Source organism: Astatotilapia calliptera, chromosome 11, assembly GCF_900246225.1.
Source record: "Astatotilapia calliptera chromosome 11, fAstCal1.2, whole genome shotgun sequence".
NCBI lineage: Eukaryota > Metazoa > Chordata > Actinopteri > Cichliformes > Cichlidae > Astatotilapia > Astatotilapia calliptera.
The window spans coordinates 5,471,430-5,485,193 of NC_039312.1; the positions used below are offsets into that span (position 1 = coordinate 5,471,430).

The following is a 13,764-nucleotide window of genomic DNA, read 5'->3' on the forward strand; positions in this document are numbered from 1 at the left end:
AATTCCACGCCAACTTAGAGTCATTGAGACAAGGCTGAAGGGGCACACTGCTTCAACTTTGCAATGTACAGTTGTCTTGTTGTAAGTGTGGTGAAAGCAATGAACACATGAATTTCATTTTATATGTGGAGACAGAGTCAATCTGGGTCAAATTGGATTCCAAACATCTTACCAAAAACTTTGATATATACTTGTAGGAAGGTGCAGCTCCTTGGCCTGAGCCAGAACATGTGGATGAAGTCTGTTGGCTGGCCTCTGCTATGAGGGCATAATGGCCCCATGCTGGTATAAATCTTTGCCAACCTTGCATTGTGAGCTCTGTGTACCACATGTTTAATGTGTGTACCAAGTCTAAGACTGGCATCACTGGTTAAAAATACTGCAAGATAAGAGTTTCAGGCTCTTAATTTTTTTTTAGGTTGATGCTGTTAAGACCTTGGGTGCAATAATTTACAGTTGATGTGAAAAAGAATTTGCTCCTTTATTGGTTTCTTAGGTTTTTACATACTTGTAACACCCAGCCCAGTCGTCTTCTTATTGTTGAATGATGAACTCTGACCTTGACTGAGGCCTGCAGTAGAAAAAACACATATTTGTTTATGAATTATAACAAAGTACATTATATAAGGGCAACTACTAATGGAAAGATAATATGCTTCACAATTTAGATAATTAAATGCTTCCAAAATGATTCAGTTGAGGTTTTCTACAGAAACTGATGGGCCAGGAAAGAAAGAATCCACAATGCTCACATGTTGTCTTAGGACAGCGTACCATGCATCAAACGATTGTGCATGATGTGAAATAGGCTGCAAAGAGACAAAGTTAGCAGATAGCAGGTACACACAGTAGGCTCTAGTGTGGCTATAGTACCATATTTTTTTTCTTAGGTGGAGACTGAAAGAAGGAGTTTTTGTTGTTCTTGGTCTTGTTTTTGTCCTCAGTGTTGAGATTTGAAAAGTAAATTTGACTAACCTATTGGGATACACCTGTTTATCTTGTGGGTGCTTTCAGTTCTATCCATGGAAAATCCTTCTTCCCACTCACAAGGTCTTGAATAATCAGGCCCAGTCTTTAAGTCTTCATAGTACTCTATCAGCCCAATAGAGCGCTTCATTCTCAGGCTGCTGGTTTACTTCTGGTTCCTGGAATATTTTAAAGTAGAATGTGAGGCAGAGCCCTCAACCTTCATGAGACAGACATCCTCTCTACTCTTAAGATTAGGCTTAAAACTTTCCTTTATTAATGTCATGATCCTGGGTCCTTTTGACCCAGCGTTTTGTGTTTTCTCTTCGCGATTTTGGTTCTGTTCTCTAATTGGTGTTTACCCTGTCCCCCCCCCGTGTGTTCCTGTTTTATTGTGAAGGTCTGCGTCTTATGTGAGTGTTTTCAGTTTGCCTCCCTGGTCTCGTCATGTTAATCACTCCCAGCTGTGTCTCCCACCTGTGTGTAATCTCCCTGTGTTCTGAGTGTATTTAAGTTGTATTTTCTGTCTTAGTGATCGCTGGTTCGTCTGTGTTGTTTCCCCTCGGTCTCCCTGCGTTTCTTCATGTGTATTTCCCCGGATCTCCCTGCACCGTCATTCCTGGTTTGTGTTGTTAGTTTACCCAGTTTAGGTTTTCGGTTTCATGTTCACACCCGTTGCTGTTTGTACCCACTGCTGTAAATAAACACGCACCTGCACCAGAGCTGCCGCCTTTTGGGTCCTTTCTCCAGCCACTAATCAGAAGGTCGGTGGTTCGATCCCAGGCTGCATCCTGGCTGCATGGCAAATATCCTTGGGCAAGATACTAACCCCATGTTTGCCTACTGGTGGTGGTCAGAGGGCCAGGTGGCGCCTGTGTCCGGCAGCCTCGCCTCTGTCAGTGCGCCCCAGGGCAGCTGTGGCTACAATGTAGCTTGCTATCGCCAGTGTGTGAATGTGTGTGTGAATGGGTAGATGACTGAATGTAGTGTAAAGTGCTTTGGGGTCCTATGGACTAGAAAAGCGCTATACAAATGCAGGCCATTACAAACCAGCCACCATGGACCCAGCGGCAGTAAATCCGTCCGAGGAGCTCCAGGACGACATTGCGTACAATGTGGAGATTCTCCTCGGGCTATGGCTGGAGAACCCTCCAGAGGAGCTTCGTCGTGCCGTGGAAAGTCGGCTACAATGGCTCTTTTCTGGCCTGCCATGGCTTCTGCAGTCGCTTCCTCCGACCATGCAGGCTTTTCTCCGGCTCACACCGCACCTTCTCTCAGCCACTCCTGCCTCGCTGCCCGACTCGCCGGATGTGATCTTGCCCGGCCCGTCGGAGCCGTCTGCAGGGAGGAAACGCCGATCGCGCCGCAAGCGCGCCAGTCCACAGCCGGACGTTCGGGCTTCTAAATCGCCGGCTGTGGTGAGTGAGGACTCTTTTTCATTTTCGGACTGCATGACTGTTCATTCAGGGGCTGCGTTTTGTGTGGCGGATGTCAACGCGAGCTGCTTATCGCCTGTGCAGCTACCGGCAGCTCAGTTAGCTCCCCCGCAGCCACTCTCAGCTCGGTTAGCTGCCCCGCAGCCACTCTCAGCTCGGTTAGCTGCCCCGCAGCCACTCTCAGCTCAGTTAGCTCCCCCGCAGCCACTCTCAGCTCAGTTAGCTCCCCGGCAGCCACTCTCAGCTCAGTTAGCTCCCCGGCAGCCACTCTCAGCTCAGTTAGCTCCCCGGCAGCCACTCTCAGCTCAGTTAGCTCCCCCGCAGCCACTCTCGGCTCAGTCTCCTGTGCCTCCTTCAGTTCAGTCTCCTGTGCCTCCTTCAGTTCAGTCTCCTGTGCCCCCTTCAGTTCAGTCTCCTGTGCCCCCTTCAGTTCGGTCTCCAGTGCCCCCCTCAGTTCGGTCTCCAGTGCCCCCCTCAGTTTGGTCTCCAGTGCCCCCCTCAGTTTGGTCTCCAGTGCCCCCCTCAGTTCGGTCTCCAGTGCCCCCCTCAGTTCGGTCTCCAGTGCCACCCTCAGTTCGGTCTCCAGTGCCGCCTGTAGCGCAGGCCCCAGTTCGGTCTCCAGTGCCGCCTGTAGCGCAGGCCCCAGTTCGGTCTCCAGTGCCGCCTGTAGCGCAGGCCCCTGTAGCCCCAGTGCCGCCTGTAGCGCAGGCCCCTGTAGCCCCAGTGCCGCCTGTAGCGCAGGCCCCTGTTTCCCCGGTTTCACTCATTCACTCCATGCAGGGAGAAAGTCTAATTTCACCTCAAGGTGCTTTTCACGGTTCAGCCGCCATTGGCACAGTTTGCCGCTCCAGGGCTTCCCCAGAGGCTAGGTCTCAGTCCCCAGCTGATTCTGGACCCCTGAAGTCTATGCAGCCACCTGAGAACTGCACCATGTCAGCGTTGCCTGGGCAGAGCCAGTGCTCAGTGCATCGCCAGTTGCCTTCGTGTTTGCCAGAGGACTCCATGACTGCTGGCTTAGTGGTGACTTCTGCTGGAGGGTCCGTAGGACCACTCCGGCCTTCGTCTCTAGTCTCCGCTGGAGGGTCCGAGGGACCGCTCCGGCCTTCGTCTCCTGTCTCCGCTGGAGGGTCCGAGGGACCGCTCCGGCCTTCGTCTCCTGCCTCCGCTGGAGGGTCCGAGGGGCCCGTTCAGCCTCCTGCCTCCGCTGGAGGGTCCGAGGGGACCGTTCAGCCTCCAGCCTCCGCTGGAGGGTCCGAGGGGCCCATTCAGCCTCCTGCCTCCGCTGGAGGGTCCGAGGGGCCCGTTCAGCCCGTCCAGCCGCCTGCTGTAGCTCCATCATCATCCTCGCCTGGCCCAGCCTCCGTGTCTTCAGCCTCGCCTGGCCCAGCCGCAGAGCCTTCAGCCTCGCCTGGCCCAGCCGCAGAGCCTTCAGCCTCGCCTGGTCCAGCCGCAGAGCCTTCAGCCTCGCCTGGTCTAGCCTCCGCCTGTGCTTCGCCTGGCCCAGCTTCCGCCTGTGCTTCGCCTGGCCCAGCTTCCGCCTGTGCTTTGCCTGGCCCAGCTTCCGCCTGTGCTTTGCCTGGCCCAGCCTCCGCCTGTGCTTCGCCTGGTCCAGCTTCCGCCTGTGCTTCGCCTGGTCCAGCTTCAGCCTGTGCTTCGCCTGGTCCGGATCGCCATCGCCTGAGTCGCCGCCGCTGCCTTCCGCGCGGCCGGCCCCCGGACCCTCTTCGCCTGAGTGGCCGCCGTTGCCTTCCGCACGGCCGGCCCCCGGACCGCCATCGCCTGAGTGGCCGCCGTTGCCTTCCGCACGGCCGGCCCCCGGACCGCCATCGCCTGAGTGGCCGCCGTTGCCTTCCGCACGGCCGGCCCCCGGATCGCCATCGCCGGAGTGGCCGCCGTTGCCGTCCGCACCGCCGTTGCCGTCCGCACCGCCGTTGCCCCCGAACTGTGTCCACGTCGCCGCCGTTGCCGTCCGCACGGTCGGCCCCCCGAACTGTGTCCACGTCGCCGCCGTTGCCGTCCGCACGGTCGGCCCCCCCCGAACTGTGTCCACGTTGCCGGCGTTGCCGTCCGCACGGTCGGCACCCCCCGAACTGTTTGGACTCCTGTGCTGTCGGCCCCCTGGCCGGCCCCCTGGACTTTTCTATTTTGGACTCTGTTTTTCCTTTGTTCTGGTGTGCTTCGTTTCTTTTGGGTTTGGGCTCTTTTTTTGTTTTTGTCTTTTGGCCTTCTGGTGCTCCGGTTTTGTTTTGCTTCGAGCCCTCCTTCCTGGGCCCCCGCCGCCCGCCCTGGTCGGGTTGTTTTCTGTTTTTTCTGGCTGTTTTGTTTCTTGTTGGGCTGTCTGGAGCCAGCCTTTGAGGGGGGGGGGTACTGTCATGATCCTGGGTCCTTTTGACCCAGCGTTTTGTGTTTTTTCTTCGCGATTTTGGTTCTGTTCTCTAATTGGTGTTTACCCTGTCCCCCCCCCCCCCCGTGTGTTCCTGTTTTATTGTGAAGGTCTGCATCTTATGTGAGTGTTTTCAGTTTGCCTCCCTGGTCTCGTCATGTTAATCACTCCCAGCTGTGTCTCCCACCTGTGTGTAATCTCCCTGTGTTCTGAGTGTATTTAAGTTGTATTTTCTGTCTCGGTAATCGCTGGTTCGTCTGTGTTGTTTCCCCTCGGTCTCCCTGCGTCTCTTCATGTGTATTTCCCCGGATCTCCCTGCACCGTCATTCCTGGTTTGTGTTGTTAGTTTAGGTTTCCCGTTGCTGTTTGTACCCACTGCTGTAAATAAACACTCACCTGCACCAGAGCTGCCGCCTTTTGGGTCCTTTCTCCACCTCCACACGGCTTGCCCCGGCAAACCGTGACAATTAAAGCTTATAGTTAGGCCTTGTTCAGGTGATTCTGAATCCTCCCTTAGTTATGCTGCAATAGTTTGCAGCTTAACTAATCTAGTTTGCCGAGGGCTTCCCATGTGTTTCTTCTTCACATACCTTTCTCTGTTTACATACCACTCTGCATTTAATCATTAGTTATTATTAATCTCTGATTCTCTTCCACAGTGTGTCTTTTGTCCTGTCTTCCTCCCCTCACCCCCAACCAGCAGTGGCAGATGGCCGAACCCTCCCTGAGTCTTATTCTGCTGGAGGTTGCATCCTGTTAAAAGGGAGTTTTTCCTTCCCACTATTGACAAGTGCATCCTCATAACAGGATATCTGATTGTTGGGGTTTTCTCTGTGTTACTATAGGGTCTTTGTCTAACAATATAAAGCACTTTGGGGTGATTGTTGTTTTGATTTGACGCTATGAAAATAAAACCAAACTGAATTCAATTCAATTCCAATGATGTATCAAATCAAGCACCTAGCCATGCAATCTGCCTTTAAAAACGTTTGTGAACGAATTGGTCATTCTAAACGTCTCACTGAACTGAATTTTGATACTGTAATCAGATGGCAAGGTTGCAACAACCCAGTCTGTGAAATGTCTTACCTTGTAGATATTCCACAATCAGTTGCAAATGATATTATTGCAAAGTGGAAATGTTTAGGAACCATAGCAACTCAGCCACAAAGTGTCAGACCACATAAAGTCACAGAGCGGGGTCACCGAGAGCTGAGGAACATAATTCGTATAAGGTGCCAACGCTGACTCAGTAACTGTAGCGTTACAAATCTCTTCTGACATCAATACCAGCATAAAAAATGTGAATTCAGAATGTCATTGCACGCATTTTCATTGGCTGAAAAAGTTCTGTAGGTGCAATGTGTAGGTGGCCTAGCACTTATAACCCATATAGTGTAAACAGTTAAGGTCAGGCGGACTGATCCAAATGTTGATGGTACCAACACCAGTGTTGGTGTTTGTGTTTTGTTGTGCTGTCACAAGACTCACCGGCACTGAGCACACACATCTAGGCTCCAGTGAGTGACAGCAAAGAGAAGCATCCTGTGGAAGTATTTTAAAGCTGTAAATGAAAACATTGCAAACTGTGAAGTGTTTAGGAAGGAAACTCTACTGCGGCAACAACACCACTTCATTTAGAGATATTAAAAACAATAATAAAAAGAAAAATCTGAGACCGGTACATATGCACAGACATCACACACATTAAAAAGAATTCTGGGTTTAGCACCTTACCCAGGGATTCTTTGGCATGCAGACTGGAGCATGCCAGGGATCAAATCACTAACCTTCTAACTGGTAGATGGCCCACCTGTAAGGTGTCCAGATTATAGCATGGTGGCTTCACCCTAATTTTAGCTTGTTCTCCAAATTTGTCTCCACAAACTAATTCAAATGATCAATTTAAAATGCATAAAATGCCATACAGAATCAAGCTATACCTAAATATATCCGTGTTTCAGTTTATTAATGATGAATATTTCCAATGCATCATTTTTGGTTGTCTATTTCTATGTGATTTTACTTTATGTAATTACAACCTGTGGGTGTTTTACTTTACCAAGCCATTTTTAAAATGCATTTAGCAATTTAGAGATCTTGGTTATCTCATGACCCTGCTTAGACTCATGCTTAGACCTGGTGCAGGGTCATGAAGCTCCATGAAAGAAATTTTTCATATTTTGAAATCATGGCATGCAAATAAAATCCGAGTTTTATTTGAAATTGGGAGTTCATTTCAAAAACTCTGTGAGAGAGAGAAAGACCCCCAGATGACCCGAGACTTATCATTTGTAGCGCCATCATCAGTAATATTGTGGTGAATGAGTCTCAGACAGGCAGTGTCTGCGGAGGAAGCTCTCATGTGGATCACATCATGAAAGAGAAAATATTACACTTTGAAAAATGACAAACCAATGGAGCATGAAAGCATGCATTGCCAAACAGCAATTACCGTTTCCTCCCTCAGCCCCTGCAGAGAAACTCCACACAGAGCACATCTACCACGCCTGTGTATACTATAAGCAGCATCATGAATTAACCAGCAGCCACCTACCCAAATTTCCAAGACAGCTCAGCCGAGCTGGCGCAGGCCTGCGGCTTCGTGCACACAGCTGGAGTGTCCACCTAATGTAGTGCATCCTGAGGTAAGCCCTGCTGTTTTGAATGAAGTATTTGAATTTGAATGCAATTGTTGTGACACGAATCCAGAAAGTCTCCCAAGCCGGTCAAATGAGGTCTAGAAAACACCAAAATGCCCCGAGCAGGGGGTGGGTTGTGTTGAGGTCAGGCTGCACACACACACACGCACACATGGACAAACCAGTGGCGAGCGCTGTTACTGGAACTCTCATATTGTCTCAGTCCAACAATGCAGCAGCTGGCACAAACAGGGAGCTATTTAACAGCCACCAATTGATGCTATGCCACCAGGTGCTACTGTGTGCCTTTCCCATCCTCATTTTATGCATCAGCAGAATTTCGTTTGCCTTTATTTTCATAGCTCAAATGCTGGAAAACAGGAGGGGGGGGGGAGGGGAGGGGTGCTGCCATAAAAGCTGATATTTACACCCGGCTCCTGAAATGGGCCAGCGTGAAAGGTGTGACATTGTACTTTCACACAGCAGCAAAGACAGATACCTCTGCTGCCTCTTCCCGTCTCTGTGTTTGTACACATCCATGTTCAGCGGGTTACATGTGCATTTGCATGTGCTGTTCGTGTTTATGGTTGTCTGTATGTACACACAGATGCAGACTCTGCTGGGTGTCTACATCTGCATGATTGTGTGTTTCCCAGTGTGTCTCAGTATCTGTGTGGGTTGTAAGCACCAGAAATAACACACTTCCATGGGACCTTTTAAATGGACACCATCTGTCTCTATCAGGGAAAGCTTTGGGGAAACTAATGCTACGGCTCAGATGCTTTTTACCAGCGGCCAGCTGAAATGAACCGGCATCATTACTCTGGAAGGAGAAGAAAGAATGACTGTGAAACAAATTTGATAGACAAATTTCTTCGGCAGTCAGAAAAGCAGACAGAAAGGAAAGGGAATGAAATCTGACTGCATTCTTCGGGATCTAGATTGTGATTCAGTGTTATATTTACAGTGCTGGGAGGTGCAGCCAGTGAGACACAAAACATTTCTTGCATGGATACGACTTGTCATATTGTCCCAATGCAAACAAATTCTGAACGCAAACGCACACACTTTGACAAAGAGCAGCACCTGGGCAAACTCCCTGTCTCCCTGGGCCCATATGAAGAGCTTATCATTCATTGTAATGGCTTTCTTTTTTCACCGTATTTCCACTGTCCTCTCTATTGTTTTCACGGAGCACACGACTAACTGGACTGGAGCTACAGCTGATGCACCTGTGCCCCTGTGTGCGCATGTGTGGCATCTGTACTGCCTGTCTGGCTATTCATTAATCAGGCGATCGGCCTGTCTCTGTGTCTGTGTTTCTGTCTTCCAGTCTGTTCTCCTGCCTTTCATTTACACCACATGTCTGACAGCTGTCAGGCCGGCTTTCTCTCTCTCTCTGTGTCTGAAACCTCTCTGCCTCCCCTGTCAGGCACAGTGAGACAGACGCAGACGTGATGTGATGGCCACACTGTCTGATAGCCCCCAGATCCTTCACGCTTTAACTGGGCTTGACTGCGGATGAGCCTTTAAACTGCCTGCTACAATAAGGGACACGTCTGAGAGAATGGGTTTGACCCCTTGGGTCATCTCACAGATTAAGCCTGTTGGTGGGAGCGCTGGACAAACCAGCAGCCTATTCACACTTCAATAACACCCACGCACACACCAGCACATACAGTAGAATTTGATCACATCACGTCGTATATGGATGCGTTTGCGCGTGCAGGATGGGAGGAAGCAGCGCTGTGCACGAGTGCCAATGATTTGTTTGCCCGGCACATATGTTTTTATGTTTGTGTGCACCTGTGCTGTGTGTCATCTACAGAGAAAGCAGACATCACACACACAGAGACCAGGAGAAGATACCCCTGGGTTTTCTCCTGACTTTAAGCCTCCCTAATCCCTGAAAAAGATTTGCAACACTTTGACGTAATCCTTTTGCATTTTAACCCTCCTCACTCCCACATGCCTCCTGTGCTGCGGCTCTGCCAACATCGCACGTGTGATACCTTGGTGTAATTACAGGCATTAAAGGTTCTCCAACAATGAAACAGAGTGTACATTTCTAACACAGCATGTCACATGCTGAATTGTTATTTATGGGGTTATTAGGATACACAATAGCTCATATTACACAGCAAAAATACTAAAATGTGAACAGTTGTGGTGCAAAGTTTACATATACTCATTATTTTGGGCGTTTAATTATTTTTTTAAACTGTTCTGGTACCAGGTACTTTTTTAGTACCTGCTCGGCCGGGGTTCGAGTGATCCGAGCAGGTACTAAAAAATGACGCCGTCAGACTGAATGCCACTGATTGGTCAGTAGTGTCTCTCGATGTGTCATGAGAGTGCTTTGCTCATGAAAATCAAAACTGCTATTTTTGAAACCCGGCAATGAGGGAAATGGCTACAAATGGCTCAGACGCACTGCTATGATGACAACCACGTATATTAGATAGTACTGGATTGTAATGGAAAAGCAGGCGATCTGAGTCGAGTGGTGGCGATCCGTGGCGAGTCCTTTCCCCTTTATCTGAGGCTTACAGTTTGGGTCTTCTTCCAGATCTTGGTAAAGTGGATTCATTAAGCTGCTTGGACTTTCCCATTGTTCTAAGTATTGGTCAGTCCAATGAGCGCTGTCAAAAAATGATTTTTATGGTGGTAAAGAGAAACTGCCAGTTGTAGTCAATCATGATCACTAACGGCCTTACCCTTGTTGAGTTAAAAGACGTTGTAAATTAAAAGATTAAAAAGTGAGTGTATACATATAGATTTGAGCCTGTATGCATCGTTTTGACCCTGTGTAGATTCAATAAAATCCAAACCCAATCCTTTTTTTCAAATCCATCAAAGATGGATGTCGTACAATAATTCCAAACTGGTAAAAGAACAAAAGAAATCAATAAAAAAAACCCAAATTACCATGACATTCATCCCCACGATGAGTGTATGTAAATACTTGACCACAACTGCACACATAATTGATACTCCTTATTACAGTTCATAATGTGCAGCCATATATCAATATCATGGTTTGAGTAACAGCTGTAAAAGGTCATGTTCTCATGTGCTTCATATAAAAATTGAAGGACAAAGCTTTTGATGGCAACTCACTGTATAGCTCTACAGGACTGTGAGGAGCTTAGCTTGATGTTAATTAAGGCTCACGAGTGTTTTCATCTGCTTTCAGAGTATCAGTTGACAGTAGTGTCGTGTCGGTTATGGCATTTGTGTCCTGCCTGAAAACACTCTTTTCGTAAAGCACAGGGAAAGGAGGCACAACTGTTAGAAATTTGTCAGTCCCAATCCAGAGAGTAAATTCTCTGTCGCTTGCCATCTGTAATGTGTAGCACCACAAACGGGATTGTGTCAAACGTGCTGCCATGTCAGAAAAGGGATTGTCGCAAAGTTGTTTCTGTTCTGGAAATGCTTTCAGATTTATGCGCGTACATGTTAGACCAATAAAAAACCTGAAATTTCAACATGACTGTCTTTTGTTTGCTTTTCTTTATCTTTACCAAGGCAATATATATATTCAGATGATGAAGAGTGTTCTCACCGTTAGTTATGTGTGTTATTTACACTTCCTGTCAGAAGACTCTCTGTCTCCATCGACACCTTTTGTGACACCACTGTCACAGCAGATCACATGTTCCGTCATCACAGATATTTCTTCTTTACTGCTGATGAAAAGAGCGTTCTCACAACTTTAGGTGTGTGTGTGTGTGTGTGTGTGTGTGTGTGTGTGTGTGTGTGTGTGTGTGTGTGTGTGTGTGTGTGTTTGGTTGGGCTGGTTGTTTAGCAGCTGTTGTGAGTGATCCAGGTTAAAACAGTGAAGCAAACCGTAAGATGGCCCAAAATATCTGCTGGTTTTCAGCAGAGGAGGTTAGACAATTAGCAGCATCAGTTTGAACAGTAACAATCTGAAAAAGTGTGTGGATTTGCTGCTTTTACCTATTTTATACTGCTGAAGACTCTGGTCAATTGAGTTTTTTGTAATTTTGTATCTACTCACCAGCCACTTTCTGGGTTAGGGTTAGGGTTACCAGGTCGAACCCCTCAGAACTGCTTTAATTCCTCACGGTGTAGATTTAACGAGGTGCTGGAAACATTGCTCCGTCACTTTGGTCCATATTGACATGACAGCATCATGCGGTTCATGCAGTTTTTTTAGACTGCATATCCAGGACATGCATTTCCTTTTCCACCACATCCCTGTGATGCTCTGCACAGGTGTTGAACTCCAGGCCCCGAGTGCCGGTGTCCTGCAGGTTTTAGATGTGTCCTTGATCCAACACAGCTGATTTAAATGACTAAATCACCTCCTCAACATGTCTTGAAGTTCTCCAGAGGCCTGGTAATGAACTAATCATTTGATTCAGGTATGTTGACCCAGGGTGAGATCTAAAACCTGGAGTTTGACACCCCTCTATTGCATGGAGATCTGGTGCCTGTGGAAGCATTAGTGAGCAGTGGAATCACCAGCCAGAATTGCTTAAAGGAATGCAGGACGGCTCCATGCTTTCATGTTGTTTAAATTCTGACCCTGCACACAGGAATTTCACACCAGAAATTGGGACTCATCAGACAGGCCAACATTCTACAGTTATACTGTCCCGTTTCGATAAGCTGATCCAAACTGTAGCCTCATTTTTCTGTTCTTAGTTGACAGGAATAGGCCCATCAGAGATTCTCTCCTGCTTACCTTTTTCATAATGAGTCGTTACTTTTAATGTTGTCTTGATCCTCGATGCAGTCTGGCCATTCTCCCTCTGACCTAGATTAACTATGCATTTTCACACAGAGAACTGATGCTCACCAGATATTTTCTCCATTCAGACCAGCCCAATCAACAGCCATGCCACGTTCAAAGCAACTTAAAAATTATTTTCTTTCTTGATTCTGGTGCTTGGATTAAACTTCAACAGTTCAATATGACTATGTCGACATGCCTTGAGTTGCTGCCATTTGATTGGCTGATTAGATTGCTATCTTCCTTATTCCAGCCCACATATCAAACAATCAGCATTTGACCAGCACATATGACATCCGCATGGGACAATGTGCAGTTGGAACTTTTTAGGATGTTTGCATTGCCATAGATGAAAACCCCTCTCGCCGGTTTCTCTCCAAATACAGATGCAGACGGACACAAGTGTGGCACCATAAATTATGCTTTACACTAATAGGAACAAAAGTATGAGGACAGCTTGGTATTAGTCTCATGTCAACTGAAAAATGTATTTAAATCTGCTGCCTTAAAAACCTAAAATGTTTACCAGGTCTTGGAAGCTGGCAACGTGTCAATACCCACTGACAAAAAGCTCAATGTCTTAATGATAGGTGTTCGGGCTTGACTCACAATCTCTGTTCCAGTTCTTCCAACAGGTGCGTTCTGAATGGAGTTAAGGTCAGAGCTCTGTACGGACCAGTTTTTCCACATCAAACTGGTTAAACTGTTACAGACTGGAAAGAGTTACATGCTTTCCACAAAACACTGATATGTGTTTAAGAGTATATGTGGTATGAGCCATAATGTTAGTGGTTTCCTCTATTATACATCACACTCTAAATTATCTTATGCATGTTGTGTGTTGTTGTTGTCCATATTTTATCCCCACAAAATCCTTTTTGTTCCTGCTCCACAAAAACTGCTGGGCACTGTGGTTAAACACTCTCAGAGAGGCAGCGTGGGCAACAGACAGCCTGTGAGGTAGAAAAACAGAGAATATTCTGAGATCTGCAGTCATAAATCACACACAAACACACACACACAGTCACGCACTCTCATGTTCCCTTTCCATACGGCAAGCACGTCTGCAGGTGGGAAGGTGATTACTCACCACAAAACACCGGTTGGACAGCAGCAAAAGGAGGCCGTTTAACTGGTAAACTTTAATGCTGGCTCCACAGGAAGACCAGGGGGAAGAAAGAATATGCTCATGGTTCACTGTACACGCTGAAAACAGACGGAAATTGGTTATTTGGGTGATTGCAGAACACCCTACAGGGCGGCTAGTGAAGTAAACAACATTTTATTTCCAGGAGGATATTTTGTGGATTTTACTGGGAAGAAGGCCTGGTGTCTGTGCAGTAGCTGCAGGAATCAGAAAAACACAGATTTTACCAACAATATAAATATGTGCTATGGTATCAGCTATGCACAGCAGACATAAAAAAAAGATTTGTTATTAAAACTGGCTGATCATTTTTGAATCAGCTTATTGCTGGATTATGACGTGATATTAGCTCCAAAGAGATTTTTGGATTTTCTTCTGGAAAAGCTGAAACAGCATGGTTCATATAGGATACTTCAGCATCTTTTACCAAG

At 47.4% G+C, this 13,764-nt stretch overlaps 1 long non-coding RNA gene across 2 annotated transcripts; it reads right to left on the bottom strand.

Moving 5' to 3' along the window:
- Positions 1 to 460: 460 nt before the first annotated feature.
- On the bottom strand, positions 461 to 7,405 carry LOC113032391 (uncharacterized). 2 transcript variants are annotated; one of them, XR_003273868.1, is made up of 4 exons: positions 7,343 to 7,405; positions 6,277 to 6,349; positions 976 to 1,145; positions 461 to 571 (listed from the first exon to the last, which is right to left on the bottom strand). It is a non-coding gene; the product is annotated as an uncharacterized LOC113032391 (long non-coding RNA). The 2 variants fall into 2 exon arrangements; XR_003273867.1 differs by having other exon boundaries at positions 461 to 1,145.
- Between the last annotated feature and the right edge of the window lie 6,359 nt (positions 7,406 to 13,764).